The sequence below is a fragment of the Cygnus atratus genome, chromosome 1 (genome assembly GCF_013377495.2).
Source record: "Cygnus atratus isolate AKBS03 ecotype Queensland, Australia chromosome 1, CAtr_DNAZoo_HiC_assembly, whole genome shotgun sequence".
NCBI classification, from domain to species: domain Eukaryota; kingdom Metazoa; phylum Chordata; class Aves; order Anseriformes; family Anatidae; genus Cygnus; species Cygnus atratus.
In genome coordinates this window covers 40,747,197-40,753,196 of record NC_066362.1, presented here as the reverse complement: position 1 = coordinate 40,753,196, position 6,000 = coordinate 40,747,197, and the positions used below count along the sequence as shown (strand labels likewise).

General features: G+C 49.6%; 1 protein-coding gene across 5 annotated transcripts in view; it reads left to right on the top strand.

Moving 5' to 3' along the window:
* Window positions 1-272: 272 nt before the first annotated feature.
* OSBPL8 (oxysterol binding protein like 8) overlaps window positions 273-6,000 on the top strand; it is a 90,989-nt gene continuing 85,261 nt past the window's right edge. For 3 of the 5 annotated variants that reach the window (XM_050709462.1, XM_035543895.2, XM_050709450.1), the window contains exon 1: window positions 273-359. The gene's annotated coding sequence lies outside the window, so the exon portion shown is untranslated. Of the gene's footprint in view, window positions 360-444; window positions 570-6,000 lie in introns of those variants that run through there. The other 2 variants (XM_035543890.2, XM_035543891.2) reach the window with 1 other exon arrangement.

Below are 6,000 nucleotides of genomic sequence, written 5' to 3'. Positions count from 1 at the left end.
TGGAACGGGTTGCCCAGGGAGGTGGTGGAGTCACTGTCCCTGGGGGTGCTCAAGGCAAGGCTGGACGTGGTGCTCAGGGACATGGCTTAATGGGTGACATTGGTGGTAGGGGGCTGGTTGGACCAGGCAATCTTGGAGGTCTTTTCCAACCTTAATGATTCTGTGAGATTTAAAAAAAAAAAAACAACACAAAACAAAACCGTGCAGGCAGCCCCCACGGCCCCTCACGGCCCCCCTCAGCCGCGCGGCGGGCCCTCCGCCGGCAGCCCCGTGACGGGGCGGGGCGCGCCTGCGCTCGCACCCGCCCGTTGGCGGCGGCGGCGGCGGATGAGGGGATCAAGCGGCGACCGGGGAACGGGGTGCGCGCCTACGCGTGCGCGCGCGCGCGGCGAGGAGCGGCCGGCGGCCGGGCGGGGCGGGGCCGCGGCGGGGACGAGCACGGGGGTGGGAGGGGAAGGGGCGCGGGCACGGCCGCAGCGCTGCTCGTACCGGGCCGGGCCGGGCTGAGCCGAGCCGAGCCGAGCCGTGCTGGGCCAGCGGCGCCGCTTCGCCGGAGGGGTGCAGGCGAGGTGAGCGGGGTGCGGTGGGGGCGAGGCTCGGGCAGGGGGGCGCGGGGCTCCTCGAGCCGTTAACTCCAGTTCGGTACCGACCCGATTTGGGAAATTTTTGGGGAAAAAAAAAAAAAAAAAAAAAAAATGAAACGAGCGGGTCTGCCCCGCCGCTGTCCCCAAGCGCCGCTGCTGCCCGCTGCGTGCAGGAGGCGGCGGAGCCGCGCCGTGCCGTTTCGCAGCCCCCCGCCGCCTCCCGGGGCCGGCTGCGGTTTAGCCCCGCGCCGGGTTTGCGGCCGCGCTCGCGGCTTTTTTAGCCCTGGGGTTCGCGATCGTGCCACTCGGTAGGAGCGTGCGGCGGAGCCCCCCGTTCCCAGAGCTCTTCTGATGCCGTCTGCACCAGGGCTGAAGGCGGCTGAGGCGAGAGGCGGCTGCCTGCGGCCGCTCGCGGGCTCGCCGTCGGGCTTCTCTGCTCTGCTTGTGGAGTTGTGAAGGTGCCGCGGGTAACGTGAGTCGTTGAGCCTGATGTAACTCGGATCCGGCAGCGAACAGATCTCTTCTTTTCCTCTGTCAAACATAAGTGAGGGACAGAGCTCCTTCTCTGCCCGCTGTCCTGTCAAATCGCTGTAACGCGAAATTATCAGAAAATGGCCATCCGCTTCTTGTGCCTGCCCGCAGCTGCGAGCCCCTGGGGCACCTCAGATGCACTGCTTGGATTCGCCTAAACGTTCAAGCTCCGTAACTTTTACAGCGTAAGGAGGAGTTTTCTGATGCTGCAGGAAAAAAATGTTGGGCTGGTGCGGTTTGTGCGGGGAGCTGAGTCGGGACGGAAAGTCAGACCGATCCGCGCCTGTGCTTCCCTTAGTTCGTGCTGCGTTGTGTCAGGGTGTCACTCCTAAGGAAACTAAAACTCTGGGATTAGAAGGAAATATTTTTTGGGGATAACAAGTTTGAGGATTGTTGGTTTAGAGGCTATAAACGTCATGTCGAAGTGATCGAGAAGCGTACCAGGGAATTCGGTACTTGTAAGCATCTATTTTCCTTTGTCTGCCCTTATGCTTTCAATGAAATGCCAGTGCAGCTACGTACTACAAGAAGCCACGCGTGCTTTGTATCCTGTGAGGCTGTGTTCCTGCCCCCTCGCCCTGCAGTAAGTCTTCGCGTAGAGCACTTTGGCCAATATTTAATACACCGTGCCAGGGCAGCTGTTCGGCGCTCACGTCTTCCCTGATGGCTGTCCCACCACCACCCTCCCTGCTGCATTTCATACAACTGTTTTCTGAAGCTTCCAGGGCGTTCTTCTGAGGGGTTTTTCCTCCCATGCTGTGAAATCTGTCTGTCACTTTTAATCTGTCAAATAATTTCTCTTGTTAGTCTCTCGGCCTTTTGTTTGGGAGCAGAAAATAAATTTGTTGCAGAAATTGCATGACATCATATAGTTGAAACTCCCAAGTGGGCCAAGCAGCATTTTTTATGAGCCTACATCAAGCTCTGAGGTAATCAGCTTTATGATTAAAAGCAGAATGACATCTTACAGTGTTCAGCGAACTAGAGAATTGTAAAGGAAACGTGAAAAGACCGTCAGTGAAGAAATGGTGAGGAAACCGGGTAGTCTTACTGCCTCAAAGCGTGGGGTTTTCTTCAGTTGCGCTCAGTGTAACAAAAGCACTACAAACATCAAAGTTGACGATGACATTCCCCAAACTGTAATGTGAAAATCTTGGTCAGGTAATTTGTAGCTTTTAATGTGATACACTATTAATACAGATCTTGCTTGTGTAGCAGATGTGCTGTTGAAGAGGTGGGAAACAGCTGAAAGGTTTTTGCGGCAGGTACTTGCGCAGTCCCTGTTGTTACAGGAAACGAAATACCATAGCTCTTCACTTAGGCTGTTCCAGTGCGTCGGCGAGGAAGTAAGAAGTACAGCTGCTAAATGTCGAGCAGTTCTGCACTGAGTGAACAGTACCGTCATTTTTCCCCTCCTTTCCCATTCCGTGTTTGTACTGATGTTGAATTTATAAAGCTTTTCTACTTTGTTAAACAGCCCTTTCAGTTAGCTTTTATTATAACGTGTAGTTGACAGCTGTGTAGTTCAGCAGTGCCTCTGTTTTGAGATGCAAGAGGTGATGGGCACAGTCTTGGTGAGGGGGGGAAGTTTTCCCACAGGCTTCAGTTCCTTTCAGAGGGCTGCTTCTGCATTTTGCTTGAGCGATTTCTTTTGCTGTTGTCTTGTGTTTTGGTTAAAGTTGATAACCTTTCTGTTTAACTTCAGCCCGCCAGTAGTTTCCCTCCGTCCCTCTGCTGCTTACAGCTCTTCCAGTAATACACAGTGAAGAGTGGAGCTCAGCTTACAGCTGGAGCAATGCAGAGGGCCTTGTGTTATTCTTGTGACTTCCCTTGAAAATGTTTGAGCAGATGTTGAGACTAGCATGGCTTTTGCAGGTTTTTTAGATGTCAGAAGGTCTAAATTGTAACCAGAAAGCACAAAAAGTTGTTTCCTTTGAAAAATTAACATTCATAAGCTTGGGAATCAGTAGAGACAATGTATTGTTACTTTGTGCGCTTACTTTAACCCCAAGCTTGAACAATCTGCATAATTTTGGACGTATTTTTTAATAAATTAACTTTTAATAAAGGACATGGTTTCTCTGCCTCAAACTCCATCAGTTTAAGCAGAATAGCAGCAGCTCCTTGTGGCTTTATCTAGAAGAAACACTTGGCCAGCTCATGGTAACAGCAAGTCGCGCGCTTTCCAACTGGTTTGTCGCAGTTAATTCATTTTTATAATTTCATACTATTGACTTGGTGGAGCTTTTGAGGATTGACATTGCATGTGTGCTTCTCTTTTAGAGGTCAAGTGTTGAACCCTGTGAACTGAGTGGTGTTTAGGAAACGGTTGTTGTAATAGGGCGCTGATTAGCGGAAGGGTTAGACGTTAGTCAGAAGGGTTCTGTTCGGAGTGGCTGGTTCTGGATTGCACACAGTCTAAGTCCCATGCAGTGTTTTGCTGTGTTTGTTATAAAACAATGCTTTATTCCATCTGTACTCTACAACAAGAAAATCTGTTGCAGATGTAATGTATATGGTAGCATAAAAAGCCTCTTGAGAGCAGCCGAAAGTGTTTGACAGATGGTAAGAGGCATTTGGGAAGCAAGATTTTCGTTTTGAAGAAGTAGCTTTTACTTATGGTCCAAGATGAATAAATAATCCTCATTTTCGTCACACTCGTGGTTGTAGGTGGGAGTTCTAGCTCCGTTAGCTTTTTCCCTCAGCGTGCAATATTGATCCTTCATCCAGTAAAAATGTTACATCTATCTCTCTGAAAGCTCCTAAGGTTGCAGTGACTTTGACACGATGCTGGAGTGTGCGTATCCGATCTTCCTCTGTTTTTTCATTCAACCGTTTCCCTTCATATCTCGTTTTAAAGTCTTCTCGCAGCAATTAAGGTTGGGTTAGTTCATGGCCTGTTCGCACGTTTTTCCAGTGCAATGGTCCTGTCACCCAGTGTTTATACTGAAGTACTGCAGAAGATGTTAATACGACTCTTCTGTTGAGATGAGGGAAAGCAGCTTGCTTCTTTCAGAGTTACCTTTTCCTTGCCTGCCAGCAGAAGCCGCGATATTTTGAAGACCGGGAGATTACTTTTTAAAAGACTTGGGTTTGGGAGGGGAGCTATACTACCCATCATTTAAACCCATGAAAAAAATACTTTTTTTTTTTTTATCAAAGTCGGTATTGTTACACAACTTAGGGAAACGTATGTCGTAGGTGGTTTTTTATCACTGGCTATTTAAGGAATTATGCATCAGAAGAAGATGCATCGGTTTTAATATTCGTTTGTCTGAAACTGATAGTAAGCTGGTGCCCACCCTGCCCTCTCCCCTCCCCCAAAGTAACAAAGCTTGTAAATGATTTACCTGAGTCTTCAAACGGCAGAAACATTCCAGCACAGGGTTTGTCCCATGAACAGTAGGCTTTTTTTTTTTATATATATAAATACCTATACAGTGCCTCATCTCAGTAGTTGGCATGTTTTCCACAAAGAGGTGTTCTTTAGTTGTTATATTTTTACAGGTGATTTGGAGAGTTGAGGCAAACAGCACGTTACTCAAAACTTGATGATGTTAAGTAGTGGGAGTGTTATTAATAGGAGATTTGTGTGGTAAATGCAGGTTCAGTTGCTGGCTAATTCATAAATTATTGAAGGCTGTAGGCTGCGTGCTAAAGCAGAAATGATTCATTTTAAGAGTTGTGAAACAGTTTTTGGCAGGTACGTGGCAGGTTCCTCTGCTTGAGATTTTGTGGGGAAATTTTTTTCTAATTACTGTTCAGACGTTGTAAAAAGGATGCTTCCACAGGTGAAGCGAGTTCTCTGGGTGAAGCACGGGCAGTGTTTGCTCAAGTACTGCACTGAGTGATCTCATGCTCTGGTTAATACATTCAGGTCGTACGTTCCTGCAGTCTTTGCAAGTTTACGGGAGTGTGTGATGATGCTCTAAGTCTCTGCTTAGATATTCATCAAGTGGCACTGAGCTAAGAAACTTGCTTACTTGGGTGCTCAGCTTCCCTCTTGTAGTTATGGTGTAATGGAAGAGGCCACTCGGGAGGAATATAGGAATGTCGTCAGAGTGTGCGGGGATGCAATGAGGAAGGCCAAGGCCCATTTGGAATTACATCTGGCCAGGGATGTCAGGGACAACCAGAAGGGCTTCTTCAAATACATCGGTAGCAGGAGGAATACTGGGGAAAATGTGGGCCTGCTGCTGAATGGGGTGGGTGCCCTGGAGACACAGGATACAGAGATGGCAGAGCTACTGAGTGTCTTCTTTGCTTCAGCCTTCACTTCTAAGACCTCGGAAATCCTGGACCTTGGAGATGAGAGGGAGAGGCTGGAGAAAGGAGGACTTCCCCTTGGTCAAGGAGGAGCGGGTTAGAGGTCCTTTAGGCAAACCTGACGCTCACAAAGCCAAGGGCCCCAATGAGATGCACCCATGAGTGCCGAGGGAGCTGGTGGATGTCACTGCTAGGCCCTTCTCCGTCATCTTTTGAAAGGTCGTGGAGAACAGGAGAGGTGCCTGAGGACTGGAAGAAAGCCCGTGTCACTCCAGCCCTCACAAAGGGCAAGGAGGAGGACCCAGGAAACTGCAGGCCAGTGAGCCTCACCTCCGTTCCTGGAAAGGTGATGGAGCAGCTCGTCCTGGAGGTCATCTCCAAACACGTGGAGGCTAAAAATGTGATCGGGAGTAGCCAGCATGGATTCACCAAGGGGAAATCATGCTTAACCAGCCTGATAGCCTGCTGTGATGGGACGACTGGCTGGGTAGATGAGGGGAGAGCTGTGGGTGTTGTCTACCTTGGTTTCAGTAAGGCTGTCGACACCGCCTCCTGTAACATCCTCGTGAGTAAGCTAGGGAAGTGTGGGATGGATGAGTGGACAGTGGGGTGGGTTGAG